This window comes from Elephas maximus, chromosome 1 (assembly GCF_024166365.1).
Source record: "Elephas maximus indicus isolate mEleMax1 chromosome 1, mEleMax1 primary haplotype, whole genome shotgun sequence".
Lineage (NCBI taxonomy): Eukaryota > Metazoa > Chordata > Mammalia > Proboscidea > Elephantidae > Elephas > Elephas maximus.
In genome coordinates, this window is record NC_064819.1 from 27012311 (window position 1) to 27026371 (window position 14061).

General features: G+C 45.8%; 1 pseudogene; it reads left to right on the top strand.

The window, feature by feature from the left end:
• Positions 1–8046: 8046 nt before the first annotated feature.
• LOC126062252 (ras-related protein Rab-13-like) overlaps positions 8047–14061 on the top strand; it is a 29801-nt pseudogene continuing 23786 nt past the window's right edge.

Sequence of the window (14061 nt, forward strand, 5' to 3'; positions counted from 1 at the left end):
CCTTAGCGACATCTTGTCCAATTTCTTGAAGAAACTGACGCCCAAAGAGAAATCACTGGCCCTTGGCCTCAGTAGTGAATTATGCAGAGCTGGGCCTAGAAACCATATCTCTGAATGATTGATCTAGGGCTGGAAGGGGCCCATTGTTCTCTGGGAATACGTTCTGATTTAATGAGCACATGAAAGAATGATAGAAGAAGCAATGAATGTATGAATGAGTGAACATAACCTGAAATAGCCATCTGGTTTATGAAACACACTTTAAGAATCATATGAATTGGGATATGGTTCCAGGTTTTCTACTAACTACCATGTTGCTTTAGGCATGCCCGTTATCCTCTCTGGTCCTTGGCTTCTCTTATCTACAAACTGTTTTGTGTCTCAGCGTAGTCTCAAAAGTCATAAATTAATAGTAATAGTCAGAAGTTGAGTGCTGTGTGCCAAGCAATGGGTTAAATACTCTTCCTGTATTTTGTCGTTAATGCTCACAACAGGTCTATGAAGTGAGTACAAATAGTCCCCGATTTACGATGGGGTTCCGTTCCAATGACGCCATCGTAAGTTGGTTCTGATGTAAGTCAAATACCTTATTTTATTTTTCATTATTATTGCCTTTTATTATCAGTATCTTTAGAAATCCAATCTTTATTTGTCTTTGGGGGCTAGAAATATTACATATGAATGTATATATATATTTTAACATTGTACATAGAACATATTACTAATGCTAAGATGTACAAAAAAAAGAAGAGAGAAAAAAGACAGCCGTAAGCGCAGTTTGTCATAACTCAAATACATTGTAAATTGGGAACTACCTTTTTATTGCCTCCAATTCATAAATGAAGAAACTTATGCTTGATAATGTTAAGTAACTTGTCCAAAGTCCCACATCTTGTAAGTAAACAGTGGTTGGGATTTTGACCTAGGTATTTTCTGCTCCAGAGTCAGAATAGCAATAAAAGAGCCATGAAGAAATAAAAGCATGACATGCGTGTTCCATCAGATCACTTTTGGTAGACTCAGGAATGTGGCATTCCTCAGACTCTTGTGAAGAATGATGCTCTATGTTAAAAGAGGTTAAGACATGTTTCCCACCCCCCATGCTTCATATTGTAGAAACACAGAAGACTGGGATTAGGTGACCTCTGAGTAGAGGTGTACCTTAGTATGGCAGGTTTAGGGTACATGCCCTAGGTGCCGCTTGAGGAGGGGCAGTCCCAAGCAGCTTCTACTGGCCATTGCAGTTTCCATCTCCAGCTGTGAGAGAACATTCAGCAATTTAAAGCTAATTGCCATAGACACTATTTTCCATAGACAGGCCCCTGCCTCTGAGGGGCCTTTAAGACTAATTCAGAGATCAGGCTGCTAGTCTGTAACCTCTTTGGTAACCTTGAGATGGCTCTCTTAGTACCTCCATGTATACAATGGACTCAAACAATTCAGAAGTTTATTCAGCTCTAACATTCAAAGGTTCTATGGAGGATTTACTAAGAAGCTAACTTGAGTCAGGACTCTGATGGGTGTATATGGCAGAACCTTAACTCAAACTAGCCTAAACCAAAGAGGGAGTTAAGAGAAGTTCAAGAGTAGTCTTCCTTCAGGTTTAGCTGTATTCAGGGGCTCAAATGATACATCATCAGGGCTCTTTCTCTCTAACTCTCTCCATATTATGGGCAGGATAGTTGCCTACAAGACTCATTCTACCAATTAAGTAAATCCAGTGGGGGAAATAATCATTTTCCTTGAGAGCAGAAAAGTTCTAGCGAGGAATTGGATTGGCCCAAATTTGCTAATGTATTCATTCCTGAGCCCTTCATCGGGGTACAGTGATGGGCAAGGTCTGGGGCATTTGTTTGCCTCTTTGACTATGTAGGGAGGGTCTGTCTTATACAAAACACATGGGATGGGTTTTCCACAGAATAAGGGATTTCTGTATAAGAAGAAGGAGAAAGGAGTGCTAGATTGACTCCAACCACTGCATCTTCCACTTAAAAGGAAGGCCGCCGGAATGAATCTTGAACTCAGTTCAGAATCACAGGCTGGGCTGTTGGTCCTGAGTATTAGGAACAAGCCATTGAATGTATGTCTTTTGGAAAGTTTTCCTCCACCCTCAGGGACATTTTGGACTCAAGCAGTGACATCAATGAATGTCGCCGAGTATTATTTTGCCTGTAGTTACAAATTCCTTAGAGAAATATATACAGTGGTCATCTCAATGCAGGTAATAAATTAAGAAATAAATGATCAAGCTTTGAGCGAATTTGGCAGAGTTGTATTAATTTATGAGGGAGGGGCACAGTGGTTAACAGCTATGGTGAGCTACGGCTGCTAACCAAAAGGGTGGCAGTTCGAATCCACCAGCCACTCCTTGGAAACCCTATGGGCAGTTGTACATGGTCCTACAGGATCATTATGAGTTGGAATTGACTTGATGGCAATAGGTAGTCAATTAGGCTCCCTGGTAATGCCTCTGATTTAACTGAGCACCCTGGGTTTGGACTGGAGAGGTTCGCCAGCCCTTTGCCTCTCTTAGTTGCCACAGGTATTACTTGTGCTAATCGGCTGTAGCGCAAAGCAGCAGAGAACAGGGCAACATGAAGTACCCACCAGTAGGATGCAATAACAAAATCTTTCCTGGGATATGACTTCTATGACGCTAGTGGACAAAAAACTATTTGATCAGCCTCCCCCCCATTCAAAAGTATCCAATTTATTATTTGATTACTACATACTCACAGCTTGTTAGAACTGGAAGAATCTCCAGATGTCACCTAATCCAACTCTTTTATAGATGAAGAAACTGATACTCAAAGGGGGAAGTAACTCGGTCAAGGTTATGCAGCAAAAGAGTGACGGAACCAGAACACAAACCCACGTCTCCTTATTCCTCTCCAAGGGCTCATCCCTGGTGCCGAGCTCCCTCTGGTTTGGCCACGCAGGACACTGGTAAGCATTTTGAATTATGGAAGCTGTGCCCACCAGAAAACCTCATTTAATTTAACCTTCACTGGGAAAACAGGGGAGAGAGATAAGAAGTGACTGCTGCAATGCTTTAGACCTAAATCTACTCAGCTCTCACTTCTCTAAGCTAACGGGAGGAAGTAATACCTTGAAGATCCTCAACATGAGAAAATCAGAAGGTAATTTATGAGTCTTTGAAAGGGAAGAAAGGGATATAAATTACCTTTCCTTTCCTAAATAGACTTGTTTGGTTAATATTAAAAGGTGGCAGTCCTTGCGCAGCACAACTGGTTAAGCACGTGACTACTAACCTAAAGTTTGGCGGTTCGAAGCCACCCAAAGGTGCCTCGGGAGACAGGCCCGGTGATCTGCTTCTGAAAGGTCACAGCCTTGAAAACCCTATGAAGCAGCTCTACTGTGCCCACCCGGGGCCACCATGAGTCAGAATCGACTCGATGACAACAGCATTAAAGAGCGCAGAGGGAGGAACTGGAGGATCTAAATTCTGCTTGAATCTGGGTCTCAGTGGATAATCTCATACAAGTCATTTCTCTCTGTGCTTCCATTTCTTCACCTATAAATTTAGTTGATTATAAGGTCCTGGCCCCTTAGGGGGTCTGACAAATACCTGTACTTTGAGCATCATTGTAAAGAAAGGAGAAGGAAGTTTCTGGATGGCAGATAGCTTACACAAAACCAGCTTGTGTTTCAAATGAAGTGCCTCCCTTACTGACCTGGCCCAATGGAACAAGCATAAGACTGAGAGTTAAGATGTCGCTGGGCTTTCCTTTGCTCCTTGACATTCTCTAGGCCCTTTTTTTAAATACATAAAATGGGATTAACACCTGTCTGTAGGGTCACCGGAACCATGGTGGTGTAGTGGTTAAGTGCTATGGCTGCTAAGCAAAAGGTCAGCAGTTTGAATCCACCAGCCACTCTTTGGAAATCCTGTGGGCAGTTCTACTGTGTCCTATAGGATCGCTATGAGTCAGAATCCACTCAGTGGCAACAGATTTGGTTTTGTTTGTTTATGGCTGCCTTGGAGCCCTGATGGCACAGTGTCTAAGTGCTCAGCTGCTAGTTGAAAGGTTGGCGGTTCAAACCCACCAGCTGCTCCAAGGGAGAAAGATGCAGCAGTCTGCTTCCGTAAAGATCACAGCCTTGGAAACCTTATGGAGCAGTTCTGTTCTGTCCTATGGGGTCGTTATGAGTTGGAATCAACTTGATGGCAGTGGGTTTGATTTTTGGTTGTTTTTGGATTTGATGGCTGCCTCATGGAGTCCCTGGGTGGTGCAAATGATTAATGCACTCGGGTACTAACTGAAATGTGGAAGGTTCAAATCTACCCAGAGGTGCCTCAGAAGAAAGGCCTGGCAACCTACGTCCAAAAAATCAGCCATTGAAAACCCTATGAGCACGGTTCTACTCTGATACTCATGGGGTCGCTGTGAGTCGGAACTGACTTGAAGACAAGAGGTTTCTGCCTGTCTCACAGGGCTGTTGCAATGGAGATAAAGGATGCTGAAAGGCTTTATGATATGCAGACTCCTTTATATATGTGACTTAATACCAATTTGTCCTTGGTGACTGAAACGAATGTAAAAGCAATCTATAGAATCAGTCAAAAGTTCAGTGGCCAGGACAACATTGAGGGAAGTGAATTTTCTTTTTATCAGTGTCATTTTGGATTCCAGTTAAAGTCTAGGTTGAAACAGGGCTTAATAAGCTGTCCATACATCCTGGTTTGCCTGGGACAGTCCTATGTTAGCTTGTCATGCTGGGGTAATCATTAATAACCCAGATTTTCACTCTCAAAAGTGTGTCTGTTTTGGCAAGAAACTACACTTTTGTCCCCAAACTTAAATATCATTTTTTCCAACCTCTTCACTTTGCATATGGAGAACTAGAGCGTCAGAGAAGAGAAATGGCTTCCCAAATTCATCCAGAGGCTACCCAGAGCCTGGACTTGGCAAACCCCTTGTCTTTGTACCTGGGAAGGAAGGGGAGGTGAACAAGGGGCTCCCTTTGTCTGCTCTTAACAGTTTCTTGAAGCAACTCTTTAAGGGAAGCAATCTTACCCCCTCTTAGTTTCCTGGAAAGTAATCAGCAACGGCCTGGCTGCCAGGGGCCAAGAGGGGGCTGGAGGATGGTGCAAATATTATAGGATCCTGGAAAATGAAGCTTTTTTTCTCTCCTGTACCCAGAAGAACAAACCCAAGGGGAGAAGCACTCCAAATTCATAACTAGCCTGTGTTTAGACACCGTTTTTTTTGGTTCATAAACAATTTTACACCTATGATCTCGACTGATCTAATTCTGTCATTGGAAATGACCAACAGTATTCCCATTTTATAGTTGACAAAACTGAGACCTATAAAGACAGTGAACTTGCTTCAGGTTTCACAGTGTCAGAGTTGGGACGAGAGTTTTGTCTCCTAGCTCCTGGCTGGATATTCTTTCCACTTCTCCTTGCTTCCTGCAGGTATATCCTAGGTGATACCTCATTCTAAAAAGGTCTTTTTGATAGTCAAGTAACTAAATCCCCTTGGGCGGAGTCCAAGGCAGACTCACCTGATATCCTGAACTTGGTTCTGGGCACACAGTTTTAGATCACGGTTTATAATCAGCTACGGGCTTCGTTCTACAAACATCATTTCTGAAAAGATGAGTATGTCCATGAAAAACAAGGTAGTTCATCCAGGATAAAATATTTCTCTTTGAAATTGTTGCTTGGAACATGGAGAATAGAGGGGCAGTCTCACCACAATACTTCACTGTTCCGTGCTTGCATATTGCTGACCTGATAATTTGCAGGATCCCCATTTCAGAAAGATTTGTTCTGGTGGAGACTGAAATTCTCTGTTTGGAACTTGATGTATCCCAGATCCAGAAAAGCTCAGTTTGGCAAGATTTGCAGCTACACCCATTGTCCCTTCCTTAGCATGGCAACCGTGCAGGGGCACTGGCTTTGGTGGGTGAGAGCCAGGGACACCGAGTATGGTCCTTGTCTTAGTCAACTAGGGCTGCTATATTGGAAATACCACAGGTGGGTGGCTTGAACAAGGAGAAATTTATTCTCTCACAGTCTGGTAGGTTACAAGTCCAAATCCAGGTTGTCAGCTCCAGGGGGCGGATCTCTGTCTCTGCTGGCTCTGGAGGAAGACTCCTTGTCATCAGTCATCCCCTGGTCAAGGAGCTTCTTAGGCACAGGGACCTCAGGTCCAAAGGACGTGCTCTGCTCCCGGTGCTGCTTTCTTGGTGGTATGAGGTCCCCCTGTCTCTCTCCTTGCTTCTTTCTTTTATATCTCGAGAGATTGCCTCGAGACACAATCCAACCTTGTAGACTGAGTCCTGCGGCACTAACACAACTGCCGCCCATCCTCCCTCATTAACATCATAGAGGTAGGATTTACAACATATAGAAAAATCACACAATACCGGGAATCATGGCCCAGCCAAATGATACACACATTTCTGGGGGGATATATTCAACCCATGACAGTCCTTATTCTGTGGCTGACCCTTGTGATGTTAACCTGTTGACATCAAGTCAATTCTGACTCATAGAGACCCTACAGGACAAAGTAGAACAGCCCCATAGGGTTTCCAAGGAGCGGCTGGTGGATTCCAACTGCTGACATTTTGGTTAGCACCAAATGCTTAACCATTGCACCACCAGGGCCCCCCCGTGATGTTAGGGGGGCTCCGTTTCTTCAATTGTCAAATTTCGGAATTGGATAAATCAGTGCACTTCGAACTTCTAAAGCCACTAAATTCTTTTTTTCAGGGTATGCTTTGTGGAACCCAACACTTGTAAATGCTAAAAGGGGTCAGGCTGGGGACTTGAAGCTCCTCCATTTGTCCACTTACTTGTCCATATGGCATTTCTGGACTCATCAGTGTGGGAATGGTTGGATAATGTTTAAAGGTCCTTGTATTCGTTCTTAGGATTGCCCCACAAAATTCCATAAGTTGGGTGGCGTATGAGAACAGAAATTTGTTGTCTCCCAGTTCTAGAGGATGGTGTTCCCATTCAGGGTGTCAACAAGACTGTGTTCTCTCCCAAGGCTCTAGGGGATGACCCTTTCTTGTCTCTCCAAGCTTTGGGTGGTCCCAGGCATTCCTTGGCTTGTAGCTGCATCTTCACATGGCCATACTGTCTGTCTGTGTCTCCTTTCTTTTATAAGGACATCACTCAGATTGGGTTAGGATCCATTCTACTCAGGTCTGATCTCAGGTTAACCTGAATGATGACATCTAGACGTCTAATCAAAGACCCTATTTCCAAACAAGGTCAGTCTCTCAGGTACCAGGGGTTAGGACCTCATCCGATCTTTTGCAGGGACACAATCCAATCCATTAACAGTCCCTAACACTGGGATTCTAAGGACGAGTAATGACTTAGTGATAGACGTTAACCACCTGGGGGGTCTCCGTGAGCCTGAAATTCAGGAAATAGAGCCAGACAGACAAGAAAAGGGGTTGTGATAGAGTAGCAAAGAGCAGAGTTTGGAGTGGAGGGCAGTTTGACACAGTTGTTACCTTTCACAGGTGCACATGACTTTACAGTTTACAAAGTACGTGTATACCAGTTGTTTCTTCTGAGCTCTGTACATGCAGGTATTTGCACAAGGCATTTTTCATAAAGCATCGATTAGGTGCCTGACGCTGTAGAGGGCAGGGATATAAGGAGACCATTTGAGTCTTAAGGAGACTACTGTCTGATAGAGGAGAGAAAGGAGCATGTATAAAAATAATAATAAACAAACAGAAAAACAATTGCTGTTGGGTCAATTTTAACTCCAGGCAACCCCACATGTGTCAGAGTAGCAACGTCCTCCATAGAGTTTTCAATGGCTGATTTTCAAAAATGGATCACCAGGCCGTTCTTCTGAGGTACCACTGGGTGGACTCGAACCTCCAACCTTTTGACTGGCAGTCGAGTTCACCACCCCCAGGGACTCCAGTTGCAAAACGGAAAGACTGTAAAACAAGTGCATCCAAATGCTGAGGAAGGAAGAGGAAGAAATGATTCATTTTGCCTGTGAGGGGTGGGAAGGCATATTTAGTGTGGGGCCCTGTAGGTTGAGTTCCCGGGGCGAATTAATGGGGGCCACACTAGGCGGGGGAATCTGTACACACCAAGCAGCAACGACCTGAGTGGGCCCAGGCGCATGTGGAGAAAAGGGGAGGAGCTTGAGGAACCTGACCATGGCGGAGTGGACAGAGGTTAGACTCTCACGTTAGGCTGCGGCCTGACCGGGAAGGGCTTTGAAAGCAATGCAAAAGATTTGGACCCCGCGGCAATTAGATTCCCATTTTCCAGATGACGAAGGAGGCTCACAGAAGTCAGGACCTTCGCTGAGGCCGCACGCACAGGTAAGGCACAGGCAGGGCCAGCTGGGACCCTGTGCCCAGGGCTCTTTTTCTACCCTGTGCTGCCTCCAGCCGGCCTGAGCCGTGGCAGGCCCGGAGCAGGGAGAGGCCTCTGGGCTGTTTATCCTGCTTCAATGGGGCTGGCTTTGGCAGGGAGGGGGGCACGGAGGAGAGGAGGGGCCTGACAACAAGGGCTACATTCAAGGCCTGCACTGGAGCCGGGCGAGGAGAATGGAAAGCTACAGTCTGTCGGAGCCGTCCAGCCCTGGCCAGGCGGCCGGGGCCTTATAAGGAAATGTTGTTCTCTCCCAGCCAGTGGACAGGGAGGGAGCCCAGCGCCCACAGGACAGAGCTGCCCTTGTGGCAGTAGGTTGGGGGTGCCGCCGCCCTTCCGCTGTGAGCAGGGGCTCTCAATGGACCGCTTCTGCAAGCTCAGCATTTCCTCTCAGCCCCAGAGCTTGTACAGCCCCCCTCCCCCCGCCCTCCCACTCCCCAACGCCCTGGGCTGATTGGAGGAAAGGAAAAAAACAAACAAAACAAAAACTTGGCAAGGTCCTTGGCCTCGTTGCTGTTTGATGTTGAATTACGCAGAAAATAGGCTCAAGTCAAATTCGCTGTCTTTTCCCTGCAGGGTGTATGAGTAAAGGGTCACTCTTTGTCCTCCTTCCCTACCCTGCACCCTGCTCACCTCATCCTGAGGGACCACAGAACTCCCAGGGCCAGGCCCGGTCCAGTACAAGAAGGCAGGGCGCTGAGACAGAGTGGGAAGGAGGGAGCCTGGTGCTGTGGCTTTTCCAGCTCCCAGCAGGAGAGCAGGGGCCTTGGGAATGCTGATAGGAGAATAGGGTGTCTCCTCAGACTCCTCACCTGTGCTAGGCAGGCCAGAGGGCCTGGGAGACTCAGGAGGGCACAGAGGAAAAACACAGCTCCCCCCAGAATCAACAGGGAGCGCTCCTTGGGAAAGGACTGTAAGCATTAGTCAGCTTCTGGAAGCCTGACACGTCCACTGTGCAGTGAGGGGCGATTAAAGCATTGATCCCTAAGAGGTACCCCTAAACCTGAAATTGGCGGTAGAAGCAGAAAAGATGCCTAGTGTGGCCTTTGGCTTTTACTATTCATAGACTCCTAGACACATGAAACCTTGGCACTACGAGGATGCAGGTCAGCCAGCCCAGCCCACCACCTAAAACTAAAATCTCCTGCAGCAACCCAGACGGACAGTCAACCAGCCTATGCTTCCCAGTGAGCGTGAACTCAGTCCTCACTTCAGTCTGTCCAGTACGCACAGGTAACCGCCCCCCGCCCCCCACCGCCGCCGTGTATATCATTATGCACCACCCTGAGGGTGCAAGGAGCAGGCAGTTCTCCATCCAGGGCAAAGATAGGAGAAACATGCAACAATCCAGATGCAGAGGAGAAAGTTAGGAGTCCTAGGAAAAACCCACAGAAGACGCTCTTAGAGTTTGGAGGCAGGAGAAATTCTTCTTGACTCGGTGTCGGGAAGCAGGAAATGAGTAACGGTCTTGTTAAAGAGATGAGCTTTGGGGTGAAGAGCAGCTACGATTTTAAGAAGGGACATGTTGAGAGATTGGAGAGCAGGAAAATGGTTTCTGGGGAACGAGAACAGCAAGAGCAAGCACAAGGAAGTAGGAAAGCTTGGAGCATGTTCCGTGCCTGTGGAAGGATGGGCATAGTTCAAAAAAGAAAAAACCTGATGCTGTTGAGTTGATTCTGACTCGGCGACCCTATAGGACAAAGTAGAACTGCCTCATAAAGTTCCCAAAGAGAGGCTGGTGGATTCAAACTGCTGACCTTTTGGTTAGCAGCCAAGCTCTTAACCACTGTGCCACCACGGCCCCATGGGCATGGTTACCAAGCCTGTTGCTGTCGATTCTGACTCATAGAGACCATATAGCACAGAGTAGGGCTGCCCCATAGGGTTTCCAAGGAGCACCTGGTAGATTAGAACTGCTCACCTTGTGGTTAGCAGCTGTAGCTCTTAACCACTACACCGCTACAGTATCGGTGTGTACAAATGGAACATGAGGGAGCTAGGCCTGTACAAGGGGTTAGCACCTGTTATGGATTGAATTGTGTCCCCCCAAAATATGTGTTGTAAATCCAGACCCCTGTACTTGTAGATGTAATCCCATTTGAGAATAAGTTTTTCTTTGTTATGTTAATGAGGCCACATCAGCATAAGGTACGTTTTAAGCCAATTGATTTTGAATATAAAACAAGCAGATTAGGCACAGAGAAGCAAGTAGAGATGCAAGAAGCTAGATGCCACATCACATGAAGATCACCAAGGAGATGAGGAACAGAAGTTGAAAAGAGACAAGGACCTTCCCTAGAGGGAATGGAGAGAGAAAGCCTTGCCCTAAAGCCAACACTCCGAATTCGAACTTCTGGCCTCCTGAACTGAGAGAAAATAAATTTCTGTTTGAGAAGCCACCCACTTGTGGTATTTCTGTTACAACAGCATAAAGAAACTAAGGCAACACCGTATTTTGGGGGCAGTGAACGCCAGAGTGAATAGGAGATTCAAGGAATAAACAGGCAAAAGCCACTGAAGGCTTTGGAGTGAAAGTGAGATGTGATGCGGGCTGTGATTTAGAAGTGTGATCTGGAAGGTTGGAGGGAGAGGCACTAGCATCCTTGTCCTATATCACTAAAGTCAGGAAGCGCTCCTTCCCCAAGCAGGGCTGATCCCCCTGCCTAGGGTATGGAGGCCTACCTTTCTAAAGAGCCAGCTAGATCCCAATGTTTCAAGGACTGCTAGGTCTTAGAGGTGTTTTTGAGCAACCAGCCACCCTTCCCCTAGGAGAATATTAGGACTGGCCTCTTCCGTTCATTTCTCTTTTCACTTTGAGGCTTTTCTTACACAAGTTATTCTGTTCAGATGCAGTTAAGAAACCTAATCTTTAGTACACTTTGGCAGGAGGTTATCAAAAACTACCCAGTGTTAAAAGGTGAGGGCACAGTAATACCATCTCATCTCAGAGAGCCTGTCCTTTGTAAGGCACCCACTCCTCACACACCTGTGCTGGTCTCAAGCTCACCTGGAAATAACAGACAGCAGCCTCCTCTTCCATTCTCCCCTCTATTGCTCCTTTCCCTACCTTTATTCAAGGGCTGCCTCCTTTCTTGGCACCTGATGCCTGTGAGGCACAGGGCCTTGACAGAGGGCTTCAGACACTGTTGGAAGGCGGGCACAAATAATTTTTTTCCGTTTAGGAAAATCGGAGGCACTTCAGAACATAACAATGTGCTCCTCTCAGTTCTCTGGCCCTTGGTCTGTTCAGTCAGTATGGCCTTGGCCCACTGCCCAGCACACATGAGCCTCGCACCTGATCCCTGCCTCACGGCCATACAGAGCTGAAGCTGAGAAAGTGATGCTGTACGTCTTGGTAGCAAATCTTGGCTTGCCACCAACTTTTTCTACGTTGACAATGTAGACACTTGCCGTTATAGTCATGGAAATACTTTTTTTGGCCATGGAGAAACTAGTTTTCCTCCCATCCCTCCAATAGATGATGATTCATTTTGAATTTGTATTAGATGACAATGAATGTATTTCATTCCTCTTCAGGGACTATGTGAGCATTTTATGGTGATATATTTCCTTAGCTCTCAAGAGTGAATTTCAAATAGTAAACTTTCAGAATGGCTGGGATGATATTTTGTGAAGTAAGAGTCTTCTTGGAACTCCTTAATTTTTACCATCACCACCACCTAAATTGTCCGCTAGCCTCAGCGGACATGTCATTCAGGGAAATGTCATTGGTAGATCATCTGTATTTTTTCACTTTATTTAATTTTACTTAACTATTCATTTTGGAAACCCTATGGGGCAGTTCTCCTCTGTCCTATGGGGTCACTATGAGTCAGAATCGACTAGATGACAATGGGTTTTGGGTTTTATTCATTCATTCTTCAACCGTTTTTTGATTTGGTAATGAGTGGTTCAAAAATTCAAAAGGCATAAGAGGAATATAGTGAGAGTCTTCCTCTCATCCTTTCCCCAACCACCCTGATGCCCTTCTCCAGAGTAGCCATGTAATCACTTTCTTGTGTATACTTCTCCTCTGTGATGTTTCTGTGGAAATAGTTATGAAGGGCTTTCCTCATCCTATGGACATTGCTCATCCAGAAAGAAGCAAGCCTATTCACGCAGAATTCTCTAGGGGCAGCTGCTCTCCCAGGTCCGTCTACTCAGGGTGCTGAACCCTGATTCTAGATGTCCAATAGGCCTCACCTGGCCCAGGTGTCTGTAGAGCAGTACCTGATATTCTTTAACCTGGCCCTTTATGAAGATGTGCTGAGGATGCTTGAGCACGTTCTCTGGAAAGAGACCTAAATACCATTCCCTCTGTAATCCTTATAGAAAATGAATCATACAGGAACTGTACTTTGAGTTCTGGTGCCAGACATTGAAGGATCAAGGGCAGATCTGAGTGCCTGGGGTGTTGAGATCTCTTCTGTGGGCCACATTTCTCTGGTCCTGAGGTCCTCTAGTCTGTACCGAAATGTCCGTTGCTTGTTCAAGGCCCCTAATTACTGATCACAGAGAATTTGTAGTCTTTGCTTACTCACCCTGGGCCTGGCAGCACCACTAACACTGTGGCACTGTCTCGCTCACGGATCATGCTGGAGCTGCATTTTCTCAGCGGGGATCAGGATTCATCAATCCTGGCAGCTCTGGTCTCTGCATGCTGGTTGATGGGAAGGGTTTATAGCCTCTCTGGTGGGAAGAGTTTCTGATTAGAGTCCAAACTGAAAATGGATTCTCCATTTGCGAGTACCATGACACTTCCAGGGCAATATCATTAAATGTTTCCCAAGCAACAGCAAGTGGGACATTATTGTTTAGCCACTTCTTGCCCAGTATTGTGTGGGTTTCACTTACAGGAAGATCTTCATGGTGAGTGAGGTAGAACAAGTCAGCACAAACAGAGCCGTAAATATCTCGAGAGAGAGCTGTGTGAAGTCTAACTAGGCAGGGAAAACAGATGTAGATGAGCAGTTGGATAAGAGTATAGGCTTGAACCTACTGAAATGCAAAGAAGTTGATATAAAAGATAACATTAAAGAAAAAGTTGACTGTTTTATCTTTTTGCAACAATTTTTATTTTCCATTGTCACGCCAATTGTCTTGTCCACTTACAGGGCACATTTTCTGCCTAGCTGCAAACCTATTACACATACTATTTGGGGTTCTGCATTTTTGCTTAGTATTATATCATTAAGCATTCTCCAAATTGCTCCAGTCTTTATCTTATGACTGCAGAAGTGCCATTGTGGTAATTCATGGTACATTTCTTGCCTTTTACCTATTGTTGGAACTTTATGCCTCCAGCTGCTTAGTGTTCTGGATAGTTTTGTAGAGAACATCTTAGGATATTTAGCTCTGTGATTTTGTAGGTTTCCTTAGGATCAAATTCCAGGCAGGTGATGACACAGCCAAAGGGGATGGACCCTCTAGGAAGAGCAGCATTTTCTCTGATGCAAAGCTGTGTGGGGCAGAGTGAGCTGTATGTATACTGATCCTATTGGCTCAGTGCTCTAAGCCACTAGCTAGCATGTCATCTGGCAACTGAGCAGAAGAGCAGAGGTTGACTACTCTCTGAGGGACCCCATTACTGACACGTTCTTTACTGGTGACAGTAGAAAGCACATGGGACCCCTTCAGGAGTCTGCCCTGTTTGCAAAGGTCACTCATTT